Source organism: Melozone crissalis, unplaced genomic scaffold (assembly GCF_028551555.1).
Source record: "Melozone crissalis strain CALT ecotype California unplaced genomic scaffold, PUWL_Pcris_2 ptg000027l_1, whole genome shotgun sequence".
Lineage (NCBI taxonomy): Eukaryota > Metazoa > Chordata > Aves > Passeriformes > Passerellidae > Melozone > Melozone crissalis.
Genome location: NW_026535805.1, coordinates 84,873,568 through 84,888,145, shown reverse-complemented (window position 1 = coordinate 84,888,145; position 14,578 = coordinate 84,873,568).

The following is a 14,578-nucleotide window of genomic DNA, read 5'->3' as shown; positions in this document are numbered from 1 at the left end:
AGTAATAATTCATGGAGTTCTCTCTTTAGTGACTTGTCTGTGTACAAGGCAGACACGTACCCTAATCCAAAGACATTAACCCTTCAATCCACAGATTAGCAATCTGACAGGTCTTTTTCAAATCCAACATTCATGACCCTGACCATTATCCAGCTCCTGCTCCTGTATGTATTTGTCATGGTTGCAGCTAGCCTGCAACCAAAAATAAATTTGGCCAAAATAAATTTGGACATATCAGAACCTCCAAACTCAACCAGCCTAAGGACTAAAACAAGTCCTCAGATGAGGCAGGGATAGGTTGGATTCAATCTGACCAGTGGTTTAACCCAGGTGGTTTATCCCAGGAGTGGCGGTTTAACCCAGGAGAGATGGTTTAACCCAGTGATTTAACCCAGAAGATCCTAACACCCTATGTAATGAGAATCCAAATAACAAAACTCTCTGATGTTGCACGGATTGCTGAGTTTGTGCTCTCTGTCTCTGACCCTCCAGCCCCACATAACACGTATTTCCTCATACTTAATTTGGTCTCATAATGTTAACTTTTATGAAGACCAGCGTTTTGAATAAAAAAAAAAAAAGGCAAAAAGATTTTACCAAATATTTTTAGATAGTGAATGCATTCAAAGAAATCACTAGTTGAAGTCTGAGGGGGTTTTTCCCAGTATTAATTCAATTTTTATGAATCAGTTAAGGAAACAACTGGGCTCAAGGGTACAAAAGAAATGCATGAAATATACCATCTATTATACTTTAGATATCATTTAAAGTGTTCAAAATGTTATTAAATTTATCACCAAACTAACATGTTCAGAAAATAATAGAACTTGTTGAAAGAAATAACTTTTGGACTAACGTCCTTAAAACAAAATTAGTAATACTGTAGTATTCTGGCTCAGGGACATAATTTCTCAAATTTTTTTTTTGAAAATAAATATTTTGACTGTAAAAAAATGTAAATGACCTTTAAGATTAAAAAATGTACACACCAAAGTAGTACATGAATCTATATTTAAATCTTTTTTTAAGAATCATGTTGAAATATTGAATCTGTTATTTTTATTCATTAAGAATAGTGCGAGAAAACAGCTGGAAATTGTCAGAAATGTCATTCAACTCTTAGATATATTTTTCAACCTCTAGAATATGAATTAGAGTAAAACAGAAAGTGTAATTATTAAAAGACTTCTTTACAGACATTCTAAATATTCTTGTTTCAAATGAACTGCAATACAAAGTTGCTGTACAGTGTGCCCCTTTCTATTATATTTAGCAAAATGGATTTCTTGCTGTGATAAGTGATGCAATTGTAAATTTCAACAGAAAAGTGATTGTCATAAACACTGGGTAGCATTTTTATTTAAGTAACAATGAAGTTATTCAACAACTATTATAAATGGTGTGAAATGTGACGCTATAGTCAAAAACAACTGCGCAGAGTTGTTGTTATCTCTTAACATTGGAATTTTTGTCCTTGGGAAGTCCTGGGACCTGACTTTATCAACAAACGAAGAGTATCAGTGAAATAGCACTTCAATGTAAAGAATAATACGTCAGGCTTCTTCTCAATACCATCAAGACTGAAACAATCCTTCAAATCACCTAAAATTGAAGGAATATTGTAGGCTGTATTTCTTAATTCATGTCAAATAAACTTGGGTACTGTAAGTAAGAGAAACAAGCTCATATATCCAGAAAAATCTTTGCTGTCCTATACAAGTTTTGAGCCTTATCCTTTCTGCCCAACAGGTACAGAACAGATAACAAAGATCTCTGCTCTGCAATAGATGAATAAATACTCTGAAGTAAATTACCTACCAGCATTTCTTTGACCAGTTAATAATGAGATGGCAAAGCAGTTCTTTCTTAGCCTTAGTTAGTGCTCAGTCCCTGACTCAGGATTTCATGTGGAAAGCAGGGTAAGTAACTTCTGTTCATAAAAGACAAGTTATTCACTATGTGTAAATCTAGTGAGTGAAAACAATATTGGAGACTTATGCTCCTTGCATGAATATGATGTTTAAAATTTGAACTTTCAAACCTCCTGGTTTGGAGTTCTGTTATTTTAGGATAACCAGAACGCCCTGGTAGTGTTTCATGCACTTATACTGGAGATATCTGCTAGAAACTTTATGTCTACATTAAATTTATTTATTTGTCTGGGAGTACCAACATGGAGATGAGAAGACTGAAAAGATTTCAGATTGTGAGTTTTATATGTCATAATTTAAAGTTTCTAAAATATGAGACTTCTCTATTTTTACATCTGCAAACTTCAATTATGAGTAAACCGAAGAAAAATTGCAACAGGTCATAGAACATGGTGGAAAACTGTAAAGTTCCTAGAATTAACAGGAAAATATTGTAGTCAAAAAAACTGTTCTGCTTTTGCTGGGGCTGAATTAATTTTTATTTAACAACTTACATTTGTGCTATGTTTTAGACTTATGACTGAACAGGGTTGATTTGTTATCCACACTTTAGCTATTGCTGAACAGTGCAGTGCAACAAGTAATGCTGGGGAGGGAAATCTTCCATGGCTGCCTGGTGCTTAGGGAATATTTGGACTCCAAATAGTTCTTCTTGGGTTTACTTCTTCTTGGGTTTAGTTTTGGCGATGGTTGTTGTGGGTTTGTGTTTTGATTTTGTGATTATCCTAAAAGAAATACTTTTATCTCAATCTAGTTTTGCACTTCCAATTCTTGTCTGCATCCAGCTGAGAGGGAGGTGACATTGAGCAAGTGATTATGTGGTGCTTAGCTGCCTACCAGGATTAAACCACAATCTTTTGCTTGTAAAACAAAATCAAATAACAAATAACTGAGATGATCACAGAATAAACATTTTTATATTACTGCAAAGCAGAATGGTTACAGATATATTTTTTGATATTAATATTTTCTAGTTTTTCTATAATATTTTAATATTGTAAAATAGAAAAAAATACCTTGCTTTTCTACTTGCAATTGATTGTAGGAAGAAAAAAAGTCAAAATTCTATTCTCCTGACAGAAGAAATTATTATATCATTCTATCCCCCCAAAAAATTCATAATATTCAGATGAAAAAGTACATCAAACACTTTTACTCATTCTTTTAATAATAAAGCACACCACATTTAATTTGACCAGTCACTGTGGTTTACATGAGTGTTAGCTAGATTTCCCCATCACACACCAATTTGACAAGAAAATCTGAATTAAGGTATAAAAATGTCAGATTCAGGACATTGTAACACAGTATAAATGTAGAATTGTAAACTGAAACCAAGTGCTTGTTTTCTAGTCCTAGTATAAATGCAATTGTTAGCAATCACATAATACAGAAATAAAACAAACCCCAAAAGAATCATTACAAAAAAATTTCTCAGTTTTCCATAAGAGAATATTTAATAAAATATTTCAGTTTCAATGTTTAAAATTTAAGAAATGTGGTATAAGTGTGATAGAATTTTGTCAATTATTTTTTAATAAATTTCATGTTCCGGTCTTGTAGCAGTTCTTTAGTAGCCAGTGAAATTAATCTGCTGTTGATAAATAAACAGGCCATGATTAGAAAGTTATTGTTTTGTAAGTTGCAGATAAATCTCATGCTGAAGTTTTCCAATTCTTTACTGGAAAGGTGCTTGCAGAAAAATTCATTATTACTGTTACAGTGGAAAAGTGTGGACAGAATAAAAGCTGCTAACATAAACTAGAAATAAATATCTGTTTGTGCATCCAACTGCCTACCAGGTAAGTACATGCTGCTACATTGTTAACAACAAAGGAAACTGGAGTAATAAAATGAAAGTAAAAATCAACTTAAAAAGTCCTTTATTGGCAGTATGGAAACAGAGCTCTTTAATGCTTTATTTTCGTCACCATAAACCATTTAAATAAAAAAAAGAAAAATCAATTAGACTTAATTCTACTATTTCAATGCACTTGCACATGTCCAAACAGTAAGGATTTGAGATTTAAAAAATCAAGAGGTAAATAAAATATATATTTTTGAAATATCATAATGATCAACTGGGGCAAATCAGCAAGCAAGTCATTAGATGACTTTTTTGAAATGCTTGTGTCAAACAAGGTGCTATACAAGTATTTTCCAGTTATAAAAATGGCAGGTATTTGACTCAGGGGAGGAAATCTATGATCTCTTTCACAAGGGAGGTCAATCAATACAGTGTTACATTTTGCCCTTACAATCTAAGAATCAAAGTATTTGATTATAAACTTTTGACACTGTATTTACATGAATATGTTGTTTAATCAATAAAAACTTCTCAGCAGGTATAGTAAATAAATAAATAAATAAATAACATTGTTTTCTCCACAATGCACCTTAAATAAGAAAACCTGTAATTATAATGTTAGTGAGATCATAGAATATTATTATTAATCACAATGAACATTTCTAGCTAAAGATTTATGGAACATTTAAAAAGAGGCTATATTATACTAAAACTTTTAAAAATATAGTTGAGATTTTTATTATATTTTATATAAATAATATCATATCATACCATACCATATAATATATTTTATTATAAAATATTTTATTGTATTTTATTATATTAATGAATAAACATAAATAATTTTAAAATTATCAAAACATCTTACAGAGATTAGTGAAAACACTTTCATCCATTTCTGTCATTAAAAAAATGAGAAAATGAAATAGTATTTTTTATTTACCATCTAAATATAAATAGATGTAAAAACCAATAGTTATAAAAACATTTTTAAATGGAGTCCTATTATTTTATTTTAAAGTATTAGCCGCAAGGAAATGGGTGTTATAGGGAGTATGAAGGAGTTCAAACAGTTTGAACAATGGTTGTTCTCAACATTCTTATGAAAGATGCTTATGTGGCACAAATAATAAGAGTCGATGTCAATTCTAAGTCATTTAGAAAAAGCAAGAATACACTTGAAATAATAATATAAAGATATCAGTTGCCCTTCCTCAATATGCAACAAAGTTATAGTGAGTCAAAACCAAAGATGCATTGTTCATCATGAAAGTGGCGATGATTGGATTGTTGGACAGTTAATGACATATATTGATGAACCCTATTAGAAGTTAATCCTCTCAAAAACAAATTTAGAGAAGCTAAATATCTTTTGGATTGTTGGACAGTTAATGACATATATTGATGAACCCTATTAGAAGTTAATCCTCTCAAAAACAAATTTAGAGAAGCTAAATATCTTGCAATAAACATGTTTAGGTAAGAATCAATGAAAATATCTTCTAATGACAGTGGAAGGCAGCTATCTATTGTGAGAGAATAGAAAAAAATCAAAAATCAGGGAAATGACAAACTACTAATGTGACTGTATCTGACACAGATGAATACAACTCACTATTCCTAAATACAGAATATATATCTAAAAGATATGAAAGCAAGCTATTAATATCTCACATAGTTAAATTAGGTCCACAGTTTCAATTACAAGATATTCTTCACAGGTGTGTAATTGGATTACCTCTTAAAATAGCCAAGCTTAAGCAAGTCAGATGTGAGAAAAAAACTCAGTTCAGGCATGCTAGATAAAGTAGTGTTAACATTTATTTAATATCTAAAAGCCCTGAAGATTTCTTCTTTGCTAAGAATATATTTAAAGACATGCAAGTTCTACACAGGATTTGCAATTACTTTTCCTTATACTACCACGGTATACAGTACATGAAAGAACAGAAAACTATCCATTTTATGTATGGATTTACTGCCTCTTTGCTAGTCCTCAGAGAAAAGCAAGAACTGCCCCTTTCAGTAACATATGGGATTAAGAATAGGATTGATGAGAAATGACTGCATTATGAAACCTAAAGGAGGAAAGGATTGGTAATTTGTAATTAAATGCTGGAACTGATCTATGTACTAGATCTCAAATCTGCTGAAAGAATGGATGAAAATCAAAATGTGATGAATGGCATGAAATGTCTGAAATGGTGTAGAATATGGGTAAATCGAATCAATATTGCTGTAAGAAGTGCTTGAGATCAGGTGTCATATCCTAGTTTAAGAAGGTCTCAATTAGTATTCACAATAAAATTATCCAAAGATAGTGTATTTGAATGTACTACTAATTAAATTTCTGAAAAGTCACAGAATCACTGAATCACTAGATTGGAAGAGACCTCCAAGATCATCAAGGACAACCTGTGTCCCAATACCTCAACTAAACCATGGCACCGAGTGCCACATCCAGTCTTTTTGAACACATCCAGGGATGTGCCCACCTTGCTGGGCAGACTCTTTTACTTTATCACTCTTTCAAAAAAAAAGTTTTTCTTAGTATCCAACCTATATTTCCCTTGGTGCAGCTTAAGTCTGTGTCTCCTTGTTCTGTCAGTTGCTGCCTGATGAAAGAGACCAACCTCCACCTGAGCACAGCCACATTTCAGGGAGTTTTGGAGAGTGATAAGGGCACCCCTGAGTCTCCTTTTCTCCAGGGCTAAATAAGCCCAGCTCCCTCAGTCATTCCTCACAGGGTTTGTGTTCCAAGCCCCTCACCTGGATGCACACCTCTTTGCCCTCCTCTGGATGCACTCCAAGTGTCTCGATGTCCTTCCCAAACTGAGGGGCCAGAGCTGGACTCAAGGTGTGGCCTCACCAGTGCCGAGTACAGGGGAACAATGACCTCCCTGCTCCTGCTGGCCACACTATTGCTTATACAGGCCAGGACACCATTGGCCTTCTTGCTCATGCTGAGCAAGCTGTGGACCAGCAACCCCAGGTCCCTTTCCTCCTAGGCACTTCCAGCCACACCATCCCCAGCCTATAAAATTGTGGGGGGGTTATTGTGGCCAAAATGCAGGACTTGGCACTTGGACTTATTAAACTTCATCCTATTAGTTTCTGCCCATCCATCCAACAATTCCAGGTCTCTCTGCAGAGCCCTCCTACCTTCCAACAGATCAACACACCCTGAAAGGAAAAAAATTACTAATTGGCTATAGTGGGATGGAAAAAGCTAGGGCCTGTTCCATTTGTCTTAAATCTGTATATTTCTAAAGTGGTTTTCTATATCTATATTTATGTTAGTATTTTTCTTTCTACTTCTACATATTTAATATTGGAAGCTGGTATTCCTTAATAAAAATGATGAAAGCTTGTAAAAGGATTTTATTTGCCAACATTGGTAAATTATAAAATATTTCATGTTATTTCTCTCACCTACTCCAGAATCCTAAAGAGAAACGTGATGATTCTCTAGAACTATTCTTTCCAGAACTCCTGCTAGATATGATTGATGTGACTTTTTGATCAGCTGCCTCCAAAAGCGACTTACAAAAGCACAGTCTCCCTCAAACAGATTTTCTTTCACACAATTTACTGAGTCTACATTTTTACTTACATGGAATTAATATATTAAGCTAACATTAGTAGTTCCTCTGTTATATACTGTACATACTTCTACTTTTTTTCTTAATATAACTGCTGTTGTCCTTAGTTGCTTCTTTAATAAGCTTTTATATATGGACCTGACTTATATGAACCTGACTATGGCAAAATGAAAGTTTTTAGGAAAAGACTACATTTTCATGCAAGTCAAATGCCATTATGTGGTACTTTTTTTATGTCAAAAAAAAGAGCCACTTTAGGTAGTCTGGCTTCTATCTAACTCATTGATTCACAGAATTATTTGGGTTGGGCATTGCCTTTTAAACTGTCTAGTTCCAACCCTCCCTGCCAAGGTGTCACGGTTAGACGCTGGTGCAAAGCCAGCACCTCCATGAAAATATATCCTCCCTGGTGTCTGCTGTGAGATGTGACCAGGAATAGAGCAAAGCAGGCTCCAACTTAGGAATAAAGAAGAAAAACTTTATTAATCTACAACTATATATAAAAAGAAACACACACAGAACTCAGAATAAAAACCTTCCAAAAACGTTCCTCCTCCCCCTCACCAAATTTCCAAAACATCCACCCCTCAGATCATCAACTCTCAGCCCATCACCACCCTTTAGATAATCAATTCTCAGTTCATCAAGCAGAGAGGAGTCCCGCTTGTACCATAGGCTTCCCCTGGAAACACGTGATAAATAGGTATGATTCATGCTGATAAAAATTGAAACACTAATCAATATTGATACAGTAATTAAGATTTGGGAATAATAGTTAAAAGTTGTAATGCCAAAGAAGAGAGGGACAGGAGGGGCTCCACCCCCCCCCCTCCCGGCAGATGTTCACAAGGACAGGAGGAAAGAAGCTGAAGATAACAGTTGCTAAAAATGAGCAGAAAGGAAGCAAAACCTGGTTGGGTCCCAGAAAATGCTAATTACAAGGGATTTATTGCCTTGATATGTAGATATAGTGATATGTTAGTCTTGGCTTGCATTGTACTGGCTTGGTGCGCATGTGTAACCCAAAGGTGAATTAAAGGACAAAGAAGAAGACTACAGGGCCTTCATCAGTGACGACCCCCAAAGACTTGTGCGCTTGTACGACCACCAAACTGAGCGGTGGCGCATACGCGGTAAAGGTGGTGATGAGGGCGGAGGTAAAAATGTGATGAATCGAAAATGGGAAGGGATGGCATTTACACATGGCATAAAAGGAGGGAATCTTTACTTGGCAAGCTCGTACATGATGCGGCAAGGGTCCGAGAACCCTGCACTCCATACCCCACGGTTATCTTTTGCTTATGCACTATTATTAGAACCAAATTACCCCTTAGTTTAATCAAATTGTATTGTATCCAATTATTATATTATTATATATATTATCTTGTATCCAATTTTATATGTTTTTATTTTAACTATTCAATTAAAATTGTTACTACTTTTAATATTGTTTAGGTTTGTTTATGATGGGATTGTTTACTTGGGCAAACATAACACACAGTTGAGACCTCTTGTGTTTCCTGTCACACGTGGCACTGCCCAGAGATCATTTGACACCGTGACATTTTCCTTCCATGCCCAGTGCTCTCACCACTGCACATGGACCAGAGCTCCTTCTAGGGTTTTCCTTTTAAGGGTGCTTTGCCCAGTTCCAAAAAGAGCACAGTCTCTCACTTTCGAGACACCTGTCCCCTCCAAATTTCACCCCCTGGAGCTGAGGGGTCTCGAGAACAGAGATCTTCTTCTTCCCTGAAGACAGAGAGCACCACCACCACCCTCCTCACCTGCCATCTCTGTTCATGCACTCCTTCACATAACATCACTGCACTCTCTTGGCTCCAAGCCATTGCCTCCCCCTAAACGCAGTCTCTGTGTCACAGGAAAATGGTTCTGTCCATGGCTATGCAAGAAAAGTCCAGCCAAGGGCCACTCCATCACCTCCTCTCACCTAAGTTTCTTCTCAGCTTCCCTCGTGGCCCATTTCCTCTTATCTCATATCTATCTCTCTTTTCATTTAACTCCAGGAGAATCAGCATTTGTAAGGTTTCAATCATCCAAGAAAAGGGTTAAAAATCTCAGGCTGTGTCTGTCCAGAACTCCCACGCTGCCCTGCCGAGCACCTTCTCGCCGCACGCCCCCTTCCCCCCGCCCCCGTCCTCGCCCAGCTGGCCGTGCTATCAAATTTCAGGGTGGGCACAGGCACCGGCTCTCCCTCTCTCTCTCTCCTGGGGGCAAGAAGGGGGGGTGGCTGCCGATGCCACTTGGTGCTCCTCTACCCTTCCATCCTGTGGGGGCCTTCACCCCTGTCTCTGGTCCAGGGCCCGGCCTACCTCACCCAGCCGCATGGCGCCCAGCCCGCAGCTGGGCAGGGCAGCTCTGACCTCTTTCACCGACTGAACCCAAGAGAGCTTCCCCTGGGAGTGCTCTGCTTTTAACCCCCTGTGTTCTCAGAGGCCTATCCATGTCCTCAGTGGTCACACCAGGTGCTAATATTCAAATCTGAACACCTATTGGTTTGACCACAGCATCCCAAAAAACTCACTTCCTTTTCAAACCAGGGCACATGGGCAGGGACAATGCCCACTGGAAGAGATTGCTCAAAACTCCATCTAACCTGGCCTTAAACGCTTCCAGGAATGTGGCATGAATAACCCACTTTAGCCCTTCTTTATTTATTTATTTATTTATTTATTTATTTATTTGCACGGCTCGCTGAGGACCTATCAATTTATCAGTATATTTAAGGAAATTTTTTGCCCAGAGCTGAATGCACTGCTGTAGGGGAAATCACACCAATGCCTTAGAAACAGAACTTCCATTAGACCTTTGCTTTGTAAGGTAATGCATATGCAGTCCAAAATGTCTATTATCTTTGCTATGTTATTGCAACAATATTTCACACTTTTGAACTGATATCTAATGTCCTGCATAGTATTCCTAGAATTAATGCTTTCCAGGTTGTTGTCTCCCTTTCAATCTTTGTAGCAATTCATTTATCTCTGAACAGATTCTTGAACTTGCATATTTTAAAGTTGAATACCTGATTTTTCTGCCCATGCTGCCAGTTTCTGAATCCCCATTGGTGCTTTCTGCTTTTCTAAATCTATCATTGGCAAATTTCCTTAGCAATGTCCTTGATTACTACTTCCTGTTCAATACTAATAAAATTTACATATCTGATTTCTGGGTCTTCAGTTTCATTCTCAAATTGATATATGGAAATTTTAAAATAGTATTTCAAGTGTACTCCTCAGTCAGGCTTCAATGTACTATTTTTCTAAAGAAATTGCAAATGCAAAAATTTGGGAAAGATGTAAAATAAAGAACTTTCCTTATTCAAGTGCTTCAGTTGAAATCTAGGTTCAAAATGGCTACTGAATTTAACAACAAAAGTAGCATCAAGACTTATGTTACTAAATAAAAGTAACTCTTTGCAGCAGGTTCTTTTTTTTTTTTTTTTCCCCAGAGAATCAGAGAATCATTTAGGTTGGAAAAGACCTTTAAGGTCATAAGAGTCCAACCTTTGACCAATCACCGCCTTGTTAACTAAATGATAGTATGCCATGTCCAGTCATTTCTTGAGCAGAGGTGGTGACTCCCTGGGCAGTCCATTCCAATGCTTAGCAACCCCTTCACTGAGAAAATTCTACCTGACATTCAGCCTGAACCTCTGGTGGTGCAGCTTGAGGAAATTTCCTCTTGTCCTTTCATTGGTTGCCTGGGAGGAGAGACTGGCCTCCACCTGGCTACAATATCCTTCCAGGCTGTTGTAGAGAGCATTAAGGTCAGCCCTAAACCTTCTTTTCTGTAGGCTAAACAGCCCCAGCTCCTTCAGTCTCTCCTCCTATCAGTCACTCTCTAGACCCTTCAGAACCTCTGTTGCTCTCCTCTGGACTCTGCAACACCCCAATGTCTGTTTTATCATGAGGGCCCCTGAACCAGACACAGCACTTGAGGTGTGCCAAGTATGACGTGACAATCACTGCCCAGGTCCTGCTGGCTGCATTATTCTTGATAAAAGCCAAGATGTCATTGGCCTCCTTGCCTTTTCTGCTGGTCAGCTTTCCAGCCACTTTTTCCCTGACCTGTAGATCTGCACAGAGCTTTTGTGGCCAGCACGTAGGGTCTGGTACTTGGCCTTGTTAAACTTTATACCACCAGCCACAGTCCATCAGTCCAGTCTGTCCAGATCACTTTGGGCTTCTTACCTTCTCACCCTCCAGCAGGCCAACACTCCCACCCAACTTAGTGTTCCAAGTGAACACATTGGGGGTGCCCTTGGTGCTTTCATCCTGATCGTCCAGAAAGATATTAGACAGGACTGATAAAGATGCTAAACAAGACTCTTTTTTTTTTGTTGTTTTCAACATATGTACATTTTAAGAATAGGATTATTCATTTCACTGTAATGAAAAAAGCATATTTACCAGTACTTACTTTTGCAAAATATGCACCCACACATACTCACAGAGGCAGAATTCATTACTTTATTGGTTTGCTGAGCTAGCTTTCTGTGGATTGCTCTACTTGGCTAGGTGTTCTAGATATCTTCACTCTCAAGGGCTGTTACTCTATCACCTTTAATGAATATAATAGATATGTTCCTTTGCAAACATAAAATGATTTTACCAAAATTAAGAGACTCAGGACTGTTTATACAAGCTGCATCTTCCTTACACTTCTGTAAAAGTGCATTTTGTTTCACATTTCTGTGTAACAGAATTCTGGAGATGATGCTCTGTGGTATTAAATTTAACATGCTGTCATCTTACTTTTAAATGAGCGTCATGCAAGCATATGGTAAGAATAAAGCATTCTTCTTCTCCACTGAGAAATGGTATCTAAAATTATTATTGCGTGTAAAGCGCTGCAAAACCTGTATGTCTAAATCTCTGAATATCAGAATTATTCAAAATATTACATCGGGAGTACAGTAATTTCAGTACTATCTGACCCTTGATCTACAGACACACCACTGCTTGTGTGTGTGAGTGATGTATTCTTATTGCATTAATAATTTTCATCTTTTATTGTGTGACTAATGCATGAACTTTGTTTGCTTTGTGCTTTTCCATTCAGAAAATGACATCAAAAAGTCACACCTCCAGATTCATTCTTATTTGGCCTGAGTATATTGCCTATTATTAGTTTAGAAATGTGACAGCTATGAAAACATGTGAAGCCCATGGATAGCAGCTGAGAAGTGAAGGAAGATTTTGAGCACCATTACTAAATAAGCATGTTTATTAGGGCTCTTATTTTTTCACAAGTTGGAAAAATGTAGAATTATAGCATCTAAGCTGTTTTATTTTAAAACCATATTTTATTATGGAATACATGAATGGATTATGCAGTGAATTTCCTTCTTCTTGATTTAAGAAAAAAATGCTTACATGAATGTAGTGATCTCACTATTGTTCATGGGAGATAAGAGGGACTCTAAGGAGACTGCCAGTAGGGTAAAAAAGTTGAGATTTAGATATATAGTAGTGGAACTATAGCAATCTTTAAATGGAAAATATTTCACTGTAGTGAAACTTCTGTAATTTTCTGAACCTTGAAAGAGAAGATTTCCTGAATCTGGAAGGAGGTATTTTTTCCATAAAACTGTTTTTTTCCCAGTGAGGGCAGGAGCATTCAGATGTGCCTTTGTGTCATACAGCCTAGTGGCATCTTAAAGGTCAAAAGTACCTTGCAGAATGTACAGGATTTTTTGAAATGTGAACACATCACAGATATTAGCAGATTAACAGTATAACATACAAATTAATGAAGATTAATGAAAATTAATTTCCTCCACTTGTGGCGCAAAGGGGCTCAAATCTAACTATTGGGAATATTTATGTCTCCAATGGTTACAATATGCTGAAGTTCTGCCCTGAATGTGCAAATCAGTGACCAGGACTCTTAGCCTCCACAAGGCCTCCAGGCAGCTCAAAGGCAGTTACTGTGACAAAATTAGAGCAGGACTTCTGCACGAAGCTCTCTGAGAGCTTCTTAGAGAGGCTGGAACCTCTGTGGAAACAGTGAACCTCAAATAAACCTGCCAAGGCCACTATAGCCGGTGTCAGAGGCCATACCTGACATGACCACAGTTAGCCATCTCCTACTTTTTAGCCTCCTTTAGAGCTCATGATACTCAGCATTGTCATTCTGGTGGCTCATAGATACAGCTCCTAGGACATGGAAGGTCATTGTCCTTGTTATACCCATCACTTCAAAAGTAAATACGTTGAAAGAAATTATCTTTATAGTATTATACTTGTACAAACTAATTTTCTGTATTTTTTAAGTAGAAGCTGGTGCAATCTGATACAAGCTCAGTTGGCTGAAGCATGGTACTAATGATGTCCAGGATGCAGCTTTGATCTCTATGTAGGCCATTCACTTAAAAGCTGGACTTGATGATCTTTGTGGGTTCCTTCCAACTCAGAGTGTCCTGTCATTCTATGATTCCATACATCTTTTTTCAGCTGCTTATTTTTTTGTGAAGTTGTCAGTTTCTGCAAGTAATCTCAGAAGCTTGATTTCAAACTTGTGGCTAACATTTTTTTTTTTAATTGCTTAGCACAAACCACCTTCTCATAAGCAAGAACCTTCTAGAATTAAAATGTGAGAATGGATTGAACACAACTTTCTAATTTTGAAGTGAAAATAACCAAAACAGATGAACAACTGAATAAAATCTAGACTGCCTGGAAACAGAAAAGAGTGGATAACTGTTCCACATGGGTTTGTCTTCTGAACTGTTTGCTAGAAGTCGAAAGCAATGTGTTTTGGAATGGCAAACTGAAATTGCTAAGACAAGTAGTCGAGAAACTAATAACACATAGGTGCAAAATGGCCAAAGGTCAGCTGCAAAAACTGAGATGTGAAGAACTTTTGGAGGCAAAAAGTATAAAAGGACAGCCCTTGGGATCTCTTCTAGAACACTTGCTTTGCACCACTGGGAGACAGGCAGAAGAATCCCCTGGTCTTTTTTCTTTTTTCTTTTTTCTTTTTTCTTTTTTCTTTCTTCTTTTTTCATTTTTCTTTTTTCTTTTTTCTTTTTCCTTTTTTCTTTTTTATTTTTTTCTTTTTTCTTTTTTCTTTCTTCTTTTTTCATTTTTCTTTTTTCTTTTTTCTTTTTCCTTTTTTCCTTTTTTCCTTTTTTCTTTTTTCTTTTCCCTTTTTTCTTTTTTCTTTTTTCTTTTCCCTTTTTTCTTTTCTCGTTTTTCTCTTTTTTCTTTTTCTCTTTT